Raw genomic sequence first — 16587 nt, forward strand, 5'->3', positions numbered from 1 at the left:
TGCCCTCAATCTTCCCCAGCATGAAGGTCTTTCCCAATGAATCAACTCTTCGCATCAGGTGGCCAAAGTACTGGAGCTTCAACTTCAGCATCAGTCCTTCCAATGAATATTTAGGGTTGATTTCCTTTAGGATTGACTGGTTTGATCTCCTTTCTGTCCAAGGGACTCTCAGGAGTCTTCTCTAGCACCACAGTTTGAAACCATCAATTCTTTGATGCTCAGCCTTCCTTATGGTCCAACTCTCACATCCATATATGACTATCAGATGCAGCAGTAGCACAGTAAAAGCCCACAAGACCAAGCAAATGAAGAGGAAATAGGCAGTTTACCTGAAAAAGAATTCAATGTAATGATAGTAAAGATGATTCAAAATCTTGGAAATAAAATGGAGGCATAGATAAATAGAATGGAGACACAGATCGAGAAGATACAGGAAATGATTAATAAGAATCTAGAATAAATAGACAATCAGCAATGAAAAACACAATAACTGAGATTAGAAATACACTATAGGTAACCAACATCAATATAACCAAAGCATAAGAATGGATAAGTTAGCTGGAAGAGAGAATGGTGAAAATAATTGAAACAGAGCAGAATAGAGAAAGAAAAATGAAAAGAAATCAAAACAGTCTTAGAGACCTCAGTAACAACATTAAGCACACCAACATCTGAATTATAGAGGTCCTAGAAAGTGAGAAAAACAATGGGTGTGAGAAAATATTTGAGAGATTATACTCAAAAACTTTCCTAACATAGGAAAGGAAATATTCACCCAAGTTCAGGAAGCCCAGAGAGTCCTATATGGGATAAACCCAAAGAGAAACACATTGAGATACATATTAATCAAACTAACAAAAATTAAACACAAAGAAAAATATTAAAAGCAGCAAGATAAAAACAACAGATAACTTACAAAGGTATCCCCGCAAGGCTAACATCTGATCTTTCAACAGAAACTCTGCTGGCCAGGAGGGACTGGCAAGATATACTTAAAGTGATGAAAGGAAAAACCTACAATCAAAATTACTGTATCCAGGAAGAATCTCATTCAGATTTATTGAAGAAATTAAAAGCCTTATAGACAAGCAAAAGTTAAGATAATTCAGCAACACCAAACCAGCTTTACAACAAATGTTAAAGCAACTTCTCTAGACAGGAAACAAGGGAAAGAAAATGCCTACAAAAACAAACCCAAAACAACAAAGTAAATGGTAATAGACTCATATATAGCAATGTATGAATGATTCAGTTCAGTTCAGTCGCTCAGTCGTGTCCGACTCTTTGTGATCCCATGAATTGCAGCATGCCAGGCCTCCCTGTCCATCACCAACTGCTGGAGTTCATTCAGACTCATGTCCATCGAGTCAGTGATGCCATCCAGCCATCTCATCCTCTGTCGTCCCCTTCTCCTCTTGCCCCCAATCCCTCCCAGCATCAGAGTCTTTTCCAATGAGTCAACCCTTTGCATGAGGTGGCCAAAGTACTGGAGTTTCAGCTTCAGCATCATTCCCTCCAGAGAAATCTCAGGGCTGATTTCCTTTAGGATGGACTAGTTGGATCTCCTTGCAGTCCAAGGGACTCTCAAGAGTCTTCTCCAACACCACAGTTCAAAAGCATCAATTATTTGGCGTTCTGCCTTCTTCACAGTCCAAATTACATTACCTTAAATGTAAATGGATTAAAAGCTCCAGCCAAAATACACAGATTGGGGAATGAATACAAAAATAAGGTCTCTACATATGCTTTCTATAAGAGACCCACTTCAGACCTAGGGACACATATAGAATGAAAATGAGGGGTTGGAAAAAGACATTCCATGCAAATGGAAATCAAAAGAAAGCAGAAGTAGTAATACTCATATGAGATAAAATAGACTTTAAATTAAAGTATGTTACAAGAGACAAGAAAGGTCACTACATAAGGGTCAAGGGATCTATTCAATAAGAAGATACAATTATAAATATATATGCACCAAACATAGGAGCATCAATACATAAGGCAAATGCTAGCAACTATTAAAGGGGAAACACAATAACACAATAATAGTGGTGAATTTTAACATCTCAGTTACACCAATGGACAGATATCCAGACAGAGAATTAATAAGGAAACACAAATATTAAAAGGAACATTGGACCAGGTAGACCTAATTTATGTCTATAGTACATTTCATCTGGAAACAATAGATTTCACTTCTTTTAAAGTGCACAATGAACATTCTCAAGAGTAGATCACATGTTGGGTCAAGCCTTTAAATAAAAAAAAAAGAAAGAATTTCAAATATCTTTTCTGAACACAATGCTATAAGACTAGATATCCACTACAGGAAAATAAAGCTGTAAAAAATACAAACACAGGGAGGCTAAACAATATGCTTTGAGTAATCAACGGATCACTGAAGAAATCAAAGAGGAAATAAAAAAAATATTTAGAAACAAATAGCAATGAAAACACAACTCAAAACCTATGGGATGCAGTAAAAGCAGTGCTAAAAGGAAAATTTATAGTAATTCAAGCCTATGTCAAGAAACAAGGGAAACAACAAATAAACAACCTAACCTTCCATGTAAAGCAACTAGATAAAGAAAGGGGAAAAAATCCTAAAGTTAATACAAGGAAAGAAATCAGAAAGATCAGAGCAGAACTAAATGGAAAAAAATGAAGGAGAAAATAACAAAGATCAATAAAGCTGATTGATCAATAAAACTGATCAATAAAAGCTGATCTTTGAGAAGATAAACAAAATTGACAAGCCATTATCCAGATTCATCAAGAAAAGGAAAGAAGACTCAAATCAATAAAATTAGAAATGCAAAGGAGAAGTTTCAACAGACAACACAGAAATACAGAGAATATTAAAAGCCTATTATGAGTAACTATATGCCAATAAAATGAGCAAATTGGAAGAAATGGACAAATTCTTAGAAAAATGTGATCTTTGAAAACTTAACCAGGAAGGAATAGAAAATATGAATAGACCAATCACAAGCACAGAAATCAAAACTGTACCCAAATATCTTCCAACAAACAAAAGTCTGGGGCCAGATGGCTTCACAGGCAAATTCTACCAAAAGTTTAGAGAAGAGCTAACGCCTATGCCACTCAAATTCTTTCAGAAAATTGCAGAGAAAGGGAAACTCACAAACTCATTCTACAAGGCCACAATCAATGTGATACCAAAATCAAAGATACCACAAAAAAGAAAATTACAGGCTAATACCACTGATGAACATAGATGCAAAAATCCTCAACAAAATTGTAGCAAACAGAATCCAATAGCACATTACAAGGATCATACACTGTGGTCAAGTGGGATTTATCCCAGGAATGCAAGGGTTCTTCAATATATGCAAATCAATCAATGTGATATACCATATTAACTAACTGAAAGATAAAAATCATATGATCATCTTTATACATGCAGAGAAATATTTTGACAAAATTCAACACCCATTTATGATAAAAACTCTCCGGAATGTAGTCATAGAAAGAACATAACTCAACATAATAAAGGCCATATATAACAAATCCACAGAAAATATGATTCTCAACAGTGAAAAACTGAAAGCATTTCCTCTAAGATCAGGAACAAGACAAGTGTGCCTACTTCCATCACTATTATTCAACATAATTTGAAAGTCCTAGCCACAACAAGCAGAGAAGAAAAAGCAATAGAAGAAATCCAACTGGAAAAGAAGTAAAGCTCTCACTGTTTGCAGATGACTTATACTATACATAGAAAACCCCAAAGATGCAACCAGAAAATTATTAGAGCTAATCAATGAATATAGTAAAATTTCAGGGCATAAAATTAATACACAGAAATCCCTTGCATTCTTGTATACGATCAGTGAAGAATATGAGAAATTACAGAAAGAATCCCATTCACCATTGCAACAAAAAGAATAAAATACCTAGAAATAAACCTACCTAAAGAAAAAAAGACTTGTATGAATAAAACTATAAGACATTATATAGCTATAAGATTTCTTTCTATAAAGAAATCAAAGATGACACAAATAAATGGAGAGAATCAATTTGGGTTGGAAGAATAAATATTGTGAAAATGACTATACTACCCAAAGTAATCTACAGTTTCAATTGTAATCTCTACCAAACTACCAAGTGTATTTTTCACAGAATAGAACAAAAAATTTTCCAATTTAAATGAAAACACAAAAGGCTCTGAATAGCCAAAGCAATCTTGAAAATGAAAATCAGAGCTAGAGTAATAATCCTTGCTAAAGTTATAGTCTTCATGATAGTATGGCACTGGTACAAAAACAGAAATATAAACCAACAGAACAAGATAGAAAGCCCAGAGATAAAACCACACATCTATGGGCACTTTAGCTTTGACAAGGGAGGTAAGAATATACAATGGAGAAGACAACCTCTTCCAAAAGTGGTGCAAGGAAACTAGACAATTAAACTAGAGCAATTCCTACACCATACACAAAAATAAACTCAAAATGGTTTAAAGACTTAAACGTAAAGCCAGAAACTATAAAGATCTTAGAGAAAAACATAGGCAATGCATTCTTTGGCATAAATCACAGCAAGATCCTCTTTGACCCACCTCGCAGAATAATAGAAATAAAAAAAATAAATAAACAAATGGGACCTAATTAAACTTAAAAGCTTTTGTACAAAAAATAAAAAAAACAAGATTGAAAGATAACTCTCAGAATAAGAGGAAATATTTGCAAATGAAATATCTGACAAATGATTTTTCTCCAAAGTGTATAAGCAGCTCATACAGTTCAATATTAGAAAAACAAACAGCCCAATCAAAAACATGGATAGAAGACCTAAACAGACACTTCTCCAAAGAAGATATTTAGATAGCTAATAGTTCAGTTCAGTTCAGTCAGTCAGTCGTGTCCGACTCTTTGTGACGCCATGAACTGCAGCACGTCACGCTTCCCTGTCCAACACCAACTCCCGGAGTTCACTGAAACTCATGTCCATCAAGTCGGTGATGCCATCCAGCCATCTCATCCTCTGTCGTCCCCTTCTCCTCCTGCCCCCCATCCCTCCCAGCATCAGAGTCTTTTCCAATGAGTCAACTCTTTGCATGAGGTGGCCAAAGTACTGGAGTTTCAGCTTTAGCATCATTCCTTCCAAAGAACACCTAGGGTTGATCTCCTTTAGAATGGACTGGTGAGATCTCCTTGCAGTCCAAGGGACTCTCAAGAGTCTTCTCCAACACCACAGTTCAAAAGCATCAATTCTTTGGCACTCAGCTTTCTTCACAGTTCAACTCTCACACCCATACATTCCTACTGGAAAAACCATAGCCTTGACTAGACGGACTTTATTGGCAAAGTAATGTCTCTGCTTTTGAATATGCTATCTAATTTGGTCATAACTTTCCTTCCAAGGAGTAAGCGTCTTTTAATTTCATGGCTGCAGTCACCATCTGCAGTGATTTTGGAGCCCAGAAAAATAAAGTCTGACGCTGTTTCCACTGTTTCCCCATCTATTTCCCATGAAGTGATGGGACCAGATGCCATGATCTTAGTTTTCTGAATGTTGAGCTTTAAGCCAACTTTTTCACTCTCCTCTTTCACTTTCATCAAGAGGTTTTTTTAGTTCCTCTTCACTTTCTGCCATAAGAGTGGCAGAAAGACTGGCGGTGCATATGTGAGGTTATTAATATTTCTCCCGGCAATCTTGATTCCAGCTTGTGCTTCTTGCAGCCCAGCGTTTCTCATGATGTACTCTGCATAGAAGTTAAATAAGCAGGGTGACAATATACAGCCTTGACGTACTCCTTTTCCGATTTGGAACCAGTCTGTCGTTCCATGTCCAGTTCTAACTGTTGCTTCCTGACCTGCATACAAATTTCTCAAGAGGCAGATCAGATGGTCTGGTATTCCCATCTCTTTCAGAATTTTCCACAGTTGATTGTGATCCACACAGTCAAAGGCTTTGGCATAGTCAAAAAGCAGAAATAGATGTTTCTCTGGAACTCTCTTGCTTTTCAATGATCCAGCGGATGTTGGCAATTTGATCTCTGGTTCCTCTGCCTTTTCTAAAACGAGCTTGAACATTTGGAAGTTCACATTTCATGTACTGCTGAAGCCTGGCTTGGAGGATTTTAAGCATTACTTTACTAGCATGTGAGATGAGTGCAATTGTGTGGTAGTTTGAGTATTCTTTGGCATTGCCTTTCTTTGGGATTGGAATGAAAACTGACCTTTTCCAGTCCTGTGGCCACTGCTGAGTTTTCCAAACTTGCTGGCATATTGAGTGCAGCACTTTCACAGCATTATCTTCCAGGATTTGAAATAGCTCAACTGGAATTCCATCACCTCCACTAGCTTTGTTTGTAGTGATGCTTTCTAAGGCCCACTTGACTTCACGTTCAAGGATGTCTGGCTCTAGGTTAGTGATCACACCATCGTGATTATCTTGGTCATGAAGATCTTTTTTGTACAGTTCTTCTGTGTATTCTTGCCACCTCTTCTTAATATCTTCTGCTTCTGTTAGGTCCCTACCACTTCTGTCCTTTATCGAGCCTATCTTTGCATGAAATGTTCCCTTGGTATCTCTAATTTTCTTGAAGAGATCTCTAGTCTTTCCCATTCTGTTGTTTTCCTCTATTTCTTTGCATTGATCACTGAGGAAGTCTTTGTTATCTCTCCTTGCTATTCTTTGGAACTCTGCATTCAGATGCTTATATCTTTCCTTTTCACCTTTGCTTTTTCCTTCTCTTCTTTTCACAGCTATTTGTAAGGCCTCCTCAGACAGGCATTTTGCTTTTTTACATTTCTTTTCCATGGGGATGGTCTAGATCCCTGTCTCCTGTACAATGCCACAAACCTGTGTCCATAGTTCATCAGGCACTGTATCTATCAGATCTAGTCCCTTAAATCTATTTCTCACTTCCACTGTATAATCATAAGGGATTTGATTTAGGTCATACCTGAATGGTCTAGTGGTTTTCCCTACTTTCTTCCATTTCAGTCTGAATTTGGCAATAAGGAGTTCATGATCTGAGCCACAGTCAGCTCCCAGTCTTGTTTTTGCTGACTGTATAGAGCTTCTCCATCTTTGTCTGCAAAGAATATAATCAATCTGATTTTGGTGTTGACCATCTGGTGATGTCCATGTGTAGAGTCTTCTCTTGTGTTGTTGGAACAGGGTATTTGCTATGACCAGTGCGTTCTCTTGGCAAAACTCTATTAGCCTTTGCCCTGCTTCATTCCGTGTTCCAAGGCCAAATTTGCCTGTTACTCCAGGTGTTTCTTGACTTCCTACTTTTGCATTCCAGTCGCCTATAATGAAAAGGACATCTTTTTTGGGTGTTTGTTCTAAAAGGTCTTGTAGGTCTTCATATAACCATTCAACTTCAGCTTCTTCAGTGTTACTGGTTGGGGCATAGACTTGAATTGCTGTGATATTGAATGGTTTGCCTTGGAAATGAACAGAGATCATTCTGTCATTTTTGAGATTGCATCCAATTACTGCCTTTTGGACTCTTTTGTTGACCATGATGGCTACTCCATTTCTTCTAAGGGATTCTGCCCACTGTAGTAGATATAATGGCCATCTGAGTTAAATTCACCCATTCCAGTCCATTTTAGTTCACTGATTCCTAGAATGTCGACGTTCACTCTTTCCTGTTTGACCACTTCCAATTTGCCTTGATTCATGGACCTAACCTTCCAGGTTCCTATGCAATATTGCTCTTCACAGCATCAGACCTTGCTTCTATCACCAGCCACATCCACAACTGGGGATTGTTTTTGCTTTGGCTCCATCCCTTCATTCTTTCTGGAGTTATTTCTCCACTGATCTCCAGTAGCATATTGGGCCCCTACTGACTTGGGGAGTTCCTCTTTCCGTATCCTATCATTTTGCCTTTTCATTCTGTTCATGGGGTTCTCAAGGCAAGAATACTGAAGTGGTTTGCCATTCCCTTCTCCAGTGGACCACATTCTATCAGATCTCTCCACCATGACCCGTCCGTCTTGGGTGGCCCCACACAGCATGGCTTAGTTTCATTGAGTTAGACAAGGCTGTGGTCTGTGTGGTTAGATTGACTAGTTTTCTGTGATTATGGTTTCAGTGAGTCTGCCCTCTGATGCCCTTTTGCAACAGCTACCGTCTTACTTGGGTTTCTTGTACCGTGGACATGGGGTATCTCTTCACGGCTCCTCCAGCAAAGCGCAGCCACTGCTCCTTATTTTGGACGACAGATATCTCCTCACTGCTGCCCCTCTTGACCTTGAACATGGAGAGGCTCCTCTTGGCCCTCCTGTGCCCGGGCAGCTATCGCTCCTTGGATGTGGGGTTGCTCCTCTCGGTCGCCGCCCTTGACCTCTCAGCCAAGTGGAGCTACCCTATGTCCAAGGTCAGGGGCGGCAGCTGAGAGGAGCTACCCCCTGCCCAAGGCCAGGGGTGGTGGCTGGGAGGAGATAGCTAGAAACACATGAAAAAATGCTCAACATTGCCCATTATTAGAGAAATGTATATCAAAACTACAAATGAGGTATCACCTCTTATGAGTCAGAATGGCCATCATCAAAAAATCTACAAGCAATACATGTTGGAGAGGCTGTGGAAAAATAGAACTCTCTTGCACTGTTGGTAGAAATGTAAATTGATGCAGCCACTATGGAGAATAGTATGAAGATTCCTTAAAAAACTAGGAATATGGCTACCATGTGACTCAGCATGTGCCAAGCGAAAACCATAATTTAAAAGGACACATGCACCTCAGTATTCAAAGGAGCACTATTTTTAAAAGCTAGGACAAGAAAGCAACCTAGATGCCCATCAACAGATGAATGGATAAAGAAGATGTGGTGTGTGTGTGTGTGTGTGTGTGTATATATATATATATATATATAATATTATACTATATATATGAAATATTATTCAGCCATAATAAAGAATGAATTTCAGTAAGTTCTAGTGAGGTGCATGAACCTAGAGCTTGTTATACAGAGTGAAATAAGTCAAGAGAAAAAAGCAGACTGGAAAAGGTCAGTTTTCATTCCAATCCCAAAGAAAGGCAATGCCAAAGAATGCTCAAACTACCGCACAATTGCACTCATCTCACACGCTAGTAAAGTAATGCTCAAAATTCTCCAAGCCAGGCTTCAGCAATATGTGAACCGTGAACTTCCAGAGATCAAATTGCCAACATCTGCTAGATCATGGAAAAAGCAAGAGAGTTCCAGAAAAGCATCTATTTCTGCTTTATTGACTATGCCAAAGCCTTTGACTGTGTGGATCACAATAAACTGTGGAAAATTCTTCAAGAGATGGGAATACCAGACCACCTGACCTGCCTCTTGAGAAATTTGTATGCAGGTCAGGAAGCAACAGTTAGAACTGGACATGGAACAACAGACTGGTTCCAAATCAGAAAAGGAGTTTGTCAAGGCTGTATATTGTCACCCTGTTTATTTAACTTCTATGCAGAGTACATCATGAGAAACTCTGGACTGGAAGAAACACAAGCTGGAATCAAGATTGCTGGGAGAAATATCAATAACCTCAGATATGCAGATGACACCACCCTTATGGCAGAAAGTGAAGAGGAACTCAAAAGCCTCTTGATGAAAGTGAAAGTGGAGAGTGAAAAAGTTGGCTTAAAGCTCAACATTCAGAAAACAAAGATCATGGCATCCGGTCCCATCACTTCATGGCAAATAGATGGGGCAACAGTGGAAACAGTGTCAGACTTTATTTTTCTGGGTTCCAAAATCACTACAGATGGTGACTGTAGCCATGAAATTAAAAGACACTTACTCCTTGGAAGGAAAGTTATGACCAACCTAGATAGCATGTTCAAAAGCAGAGACATTACTTTGCCAACAAAGGTTCGTCTAGTCAAGGCTATGGTTTTTCCAGTGGTCATGTATGGATGTGAGAGTTGGACTGTGAAGAAGGCTGAGCACCGAAGAATTGATGCTTTTGAACTGTGGTGTTGGAGAAGACTCTTGAGAGTCCCTTGGACTTCAAGGAGATCCAACTGGTCCATCCTGAAGGAGATCAACCCTGGGATTTCTTTGGAAGGAATGATGCTAAAGCTGAAACTCCAGTACTTCGGCCACCTCATGCGAAGAGTTGACTCATTGGAAAAGACTCTGATGCTGGGAGGGATTGGGGGCAAGAGGAGAAGGGGACGACAGAGGATGAGATGGCTGGATGGCATCACTGACTCGATGGATGTTAGTTTGAGTGAACTCCGGGAGTTGGTGATGGACAGGAAGGCCTGGCATGCTGCGATTCATGGGGTCGCAAAGAGTTGGACACGACTGAGTGACTGATCTGATCTGATATGAGTACATTAATGTTTATATATGGCATCTAGAAAAATGGTATTCATGAATCTTTTTGCAGAGAAGGAATAGAGATGCAGATATAAAGAATAAACTTGGTGACAGATACAAGAAGGGAAGAGTGGGATGAATGGAGAAAGTTGCATTGACATATATACACTACCACGTGTAAAAGAGTGGGTGAGGGTGAGAAGTTGCTCCATAACAGAGGGAGCCTAGCCTGGTACTATGTGATGACCTAGAGGAGTGGGATGGTGGGAGGGAGGGAGGCTCATAAAGGAGGTGATTTGTATACAGTTATGATGATTCATGTTGTTGTACTGCAGAGAACAACACAATATTGTAAGACAATTGTCTTCCAATTAAAAAAAAAAGAAGAAGACCCAGTTGGGAAACATCAAAGCAGAAAGGGTTGGGAGAGGAGGTGGGGACGGAGAGGAAAAAAAAATTGGATATAGAGAGAACGTATCTCAACATAATGTATTTATGACAAGCCCACAGCTAACATCGTGTTCAAGGGAAAAAGCTGAAAGCTTTTCCTTTAAAATCAGAAACAGGACAAGAATGTTAACTCTCACTACTTTTGCTCAATATAGTATTGGAATTCCTAGTCAGAGCAATTAGGCAGAAAAAGGGAAAAAAAAAAAAAAAAAAAAGAGAGACATCTAAATTGGAAAGAAAGAAGTAAAACTAGTGTTCTATTGTTATTTGTGGATAACATATATATAGAAAACCCAAAAGATCCTACCAAAAACTATCAGAACTAATAAGTTAATTCAGTAAATTTTCAGGTTGCATCAACATAGAAAAGTCTGCTGTATTTTTATGCACTAACAATTAACTATTAAAAAGAGAATTAAAGAAAATAGTCCCATTTACAACTGTATCAAAAAGAATAAAGTACTTAGGGATAAATTTAACCAAGGAGGTAAAGGACACATGCAGTTAAAACTGTAAGACACTGCTGAAAGAAACTGCTGCTGCTGCTAAGTCGCTTCAGTCATGTTCGACTCTGTGCGACCCCATAGATGGCAGCCCACCAGGCTCCCCCGTCCCTGGGATTCTCCAGGCAAGAACACTGGAGTGGGTTGCCATTTCCTTCTCCAATGCCTGAAAGTGAAAAGTGAAAATGAAGTCGCTCAGTCGTGTCTGACTCTTAGTGACCCCATGGACTGCAGCCTACCAGTCTCCTCCGTCCATGGGATTTTCCAGGCAAGAGTACTGGAGTGGGGTGCCATTGGCTTCTCCATGAAAGAAACTGAAGGAGACACAAATAAATGGAATGACAATCCGTGCTTAAATATTAGAGAAATTAATATTGTTAATATTACCAAAAATTTACAGCTTCAGTTCAACCACTATAAATATTCTGAAATAGAAGAAACAATCCTAAAATATTTATGGAATCACAAGTGATCTTAAATAGTCAAATCAATCTTAAAAACGAGATCGGAATTATCACTCCATGATTTCAAACTATGTTACAAAGCTATTGTAATTAAAAACAATGTGATATTAGCATAAAACAAACACATAGAATAGAGAAAATGCAACAGAATAGAGAAAATAGAGAGCCCAGAAATAAATCCACACACATGTGGTCAATTGGACTATGACAAAGGAAGCAAAAGTATACAATGAGGAAAGGAGTCTCTTGAATAAATGGTGTTGGCAAAGCTGGAAAGTCACATCAAAAGAATAAAATGGGACACACTCAATGAAGACTAGCAGTGAGACAACCAGGGCACCAGAAATGTCATCCAACTACCTGGAGCAGCCAGGTCCCTACTAGTCCCAACCACTAATGCCAAAGAAGCTGAAGTTGAATGATTCTATGAAGATCTACAAGACCTTCGAGAACTAACACCAAAAAATAAAAGATGTCCTTTTCATCATAGGGGACTGGAATGCAAAAGTAGGAAGTCAAGAGATACCTGGAATAGCAGGCAAGTTTGGCCTTCGAATACAAAATGAAGTAAGGCAAAGACTAACAGAGTTTTGCCAAGAGAATGCACTGGTCATAGCAAACACCCTCTTCCAACAGCACAAGAGAAGACTTTATACATGGACACCACTAGATGGTCAATACTGAAATCGGATTGATTATATTCTTTGCAGCCGAAGATGGAGATGCTCTATACAGTCAGCAAAAACAAGACCTGGAGCCAACTATAGTTCAAATCATGAGCTCCTTATTGCAAAATTCAGATGTAAGTTGAAGAAAATAGGGAAAACAAGTACGCCATTCAGGTATGACCTAAATCAAATCCCTTATGATTATACAGTGGAGGTGATAAATAGATTCAAGGGACTAGATCTGGTAGAGACAGTGCCTAAAGAACTATGGATGGAGGTTTGTACTATTGTATAGGAGGTGGCAACTAAAACCGTCCTCCAGAAGAGAAATGTAAAAGCAAAGTGGTTGTCTGAGGAGGCCTTACAAATAGCTGAGAAAAGAAGAGAAGGAAAGGATAAAGGAAAAGCTATGACTAACTGAATGCAGAGTTCCACGAATAGCAAGGAGAGAGAAGAAAGTCTTCTTAACTGAACAATGCAAAGAAATAGAGGAAAAAAATAGAATGGGAAAGACTAGAGACCTCCTCAAGAAAATTAAGAAACCAAGAGAATATTTCATGCAAAGATGTGCACAAAAAGGAAAGAAATGGTAAGGTCCTAACAGAAACAGAGGAGACTAAGAAGAGGTGGAAGAATATACAGAAAACTGTGCAAAAAAATCTTCATGAGCCAGATAACCATGATGGTGTGATTACACACCTAGAGCCAGACATCCTGGAATGCTAAGTCAAGTGGGTCTTAGGAAGCATCACTATGAACAAAGTTTGTGGAAGTGATGAAATTCCAGCTGAGCTATTTCAAATCCTCAAAGATGCTGCTGCTACATCTTAATTGAAGTACTACACTCAATATGCCAGCAAATTTGGAAAACATAGCAGTGGCCACAGGACTGGAAAAGGTCAGTTTTCATTACAATCCCAAAGAAAGGCAATGCCAAAGAATGTTCAAATTACTGTACAATTACACTCATTTCACATGCTAGCAAGATTATGCTCAAAATCCTTCAACCTAAGCTTCAGCAGTAGGTAAATTGAGAACTTCCAGATGTATAAGCTAGATTCAGAAATGGCAGAGGAACCAGAGATCAAGTTTCCAACATCTGCTGGATAATAGAAAAAGCAAGTGAATTAAAAAAAAATCTACTTTTGCTTCATTGACTGTGCTAAAGCCTTTGACTCTGTGGATGACAATGGACTGTGGAAAATCCTTAAAATAGAAATGGGAATAACAGACTACCTTACCTGCCTCCTGAGAAACCTGTATGCAGGTCAATAAGCAACAGTTAGAACTGGACATGGAACAATGGACTGGTTCAAAAATTGGGAAAGGAGTACGTTGAGGCTATATATTGTCACTCTACTTATTTAATTTCCATGCAGAGTACACCATGCATAATGCTGGGCTGGTTGACTCACAATCTGGAATCAAGATTGCCAGGATAAATATTGACAACCTCAGATATGCAGATGCTACCACTTTAATGGCAGAAAGTGAAGAGGAACTAAAGAACCTCTTGATTAAGGTGAAAGAGGAGAGTGAAAAACCTGGCTTAAAAGTCAACATTTAAAAAACAAAGATTATAGCATCTGGTCCCATCACTTCATGGGAAATTGATGGGGGAAAAGTGGAAACAGTTACAAACTTCATTTTCTTGGGCTCCAGAATCACTATGGATGGTGACAGCAGCTAAGGAATTAAAAGATGGTTGCTCCTTGAAAGAAAAGCTATAATAAACCTGGACAATATATTAAAAAGCAGAGATATCACTTTTCTGACACAGATCAGTATAGTCACAGCTATGGTTTTTCCAATAGTCATGTACAGATGTGAGAGTTGGACCTTAAGGAAGGCTGAGCACTGATTAATTGATGCTTTCATACTGTGGTGCTAGAGAAGACCCTTGCGAGTCCCTTGGACAGCAAGGAGATCAAACCTGTAAACTCTAAAGAAATCAACACTGAGTATTCATTGGAATGACTGATGCTGAAGTTGAAGCTCCAATACTTTGGCCACCTGATGCAAAGAGCTGATTCATTGAAAAGACCCTGATGCTGAGAAAGATTGAAGGCAGGAGAAGGGGGAAACAGAGGATGAGATGGTTGGATGGCATCACTGACTCCATGGACATGAGTTTGAGCAAACTCTAGGAGATAGTGAAGGACAGGGAGGCCTGGTGTGCTCCAGTTCACGGGGTCGCAAAGTATGAGACATGTCTTGGTGTCTGAACAGCAACAGCTATCTTACACCACATGCAAAAATTAACTCAAAGTGAATGTAAGACTAGAAACCACAAAATTCCTAGAATTCCACATGGGCAGAAACCTCTAGAATGTAATGACATAAACATAAGGTTTACTTAGTTCCTGAGTCTGGGGGTGAGTTTTTAAGGCTGAGCTTGCCTGGGCATTCTGGTCTTAGCTGGGATCTGACATGTCTGGAACACAACTGCCTGGGCTACACAAGTCACTGGGTCATGCCTTCTTCATCTTCCAGCAGACCAACTTGGGCATGTTCTTATGACAGAGACAAAGATGTAAGAGCACAAGTGGAGGCATGTGTCTCCTTTTATAGTCTCATTTTGCATATCATTTGATAACATTTTTATCCATACAAATCACAGGTCCAACCAAAATCAAGGGATGGAAGCATCATCCATCCATTGGTGGGAGAAAGTGTAAATTCACATGAAAAAGAGTATGTGAATGGCTGAAGGTGTCATTAATGCAATCAATATATCACACAAAATTCATGTTGTAATTAAAATTAATAATGATGATTCATGCATGCTCTGTCATGTGTGACTCTTTGCAACCCCATGGCCTTCAGTCTGCCAGGCTCCTCTGTCCTGGCAGATTTTCCGGGTAAGAAAACTGGAGTAGGTTGCCATTTCCTACTCGAGGGGGTCTTCCAGACCAAGGGACTACATCTGCATCTCCTGCATTGGCAGGCGGATTCTTTACCACTGCACCACCTGGGGAGCCTAAAGAATGATGATTAACCTTTACTATATAGTTGAACAGTTCTCTCTGGCAAAATATGAAATCAGTGAGTGTGCTCTCCTAATGTTGAATGAGTCATCTGGCTCAGTGTGATTCTCATAATTGTTTATATTCTAGGAGCAACACCTTCTTCTTAGGCATACTGGAGCCACCTGTGAAAAGAATAGGTCAGTGCTTCCCTAAGGAAGGTCTAGCAATAGTTCTGCTTGAAGCTGAACATAGTCTGCATTTTAAACTCATAAACTAATTTTCAGTCTAACCAGGCAACTATTGCACTGTTTTTTACTGAGCCCATCAAAATTATAAATCTATTTAACATTTTTTCTAAGCTTCTATTAAATATACAATATGCACTGCACAGATAATGTAACACAGAATGAAATGGAAAATAAGGTCTTCATCCATCCGTAATCTAATTGTAGCAACTTGGTGATAACTAAGGAAAGAACCAGAAGGTAATCATTTCCTCTTTTGAATGAAGAAGAGTTTTGCAGCTTGACTGCAACTGTCTGAATTTCAAGCTCCATTTGCTGAAACTAACACAAACACAGTATATTTTACTCTTTTGGAATCACCATGCAAAATTGTTTAGAGACTACTGCAGAAATTTATGTTCATTTTCACCTTCTCATAATCATTATGTTCCATCATACTTTATAACAAAACAAATACCCTGAATTTTATAAAATTAAGGAAGAATAAAATTGAATTATAAAAGGTTTTCCCTGATGTTACTGGCAATTAACATTTAAATAAAGATTTAAATCAGATTTAATAGCACAAAATCGAGGGAAACTATTACATTTAATTAAATGTATTACTCATAATGATTAAAATAGAAACTTGAAAATGATTGCTCACTAATTTCATTCTTACAGATCTAAAGGAAATTTTAATATTTTAATTATTTTTCTGTGTGTATGTGACATGTACCACATAACTAGAATCACAAATAAAAGAGGGGTTATCCTATTTTCTGAATTGATGTGTATAGCTTTCCAGGAATATATTACTAAACATAAATAATATGAGGAATGCTGGTGTAGTCAGTCAAATTGCAATGTTGTTACTGGAAATGTGTACATTTAAAAATTTACCTTGAATTCATGAACTGACTCTGTATACCAACTATGCATGTAGGATAATTAGAATAGATTTTTTTCCCTCTCAGTTTGTGCATACAGATTATACTGTAAATAGTCCTCATA

Source organism: Bubalus bubalis, chromosome 3 (genome assembly GCF_019923935.1).
Source record: "Bubalus bubalis isolate 160015118507 breed Murrah chromosome 3, NDDB_SH_1, whole genome shotgun sequence".
Classification (NCBI taxonomy): Eukaryota; Metazoa; Chordata; class Mammalia; order Artiodactyla; family Bovidae; genus Bubalus; species Bubalus bubalis.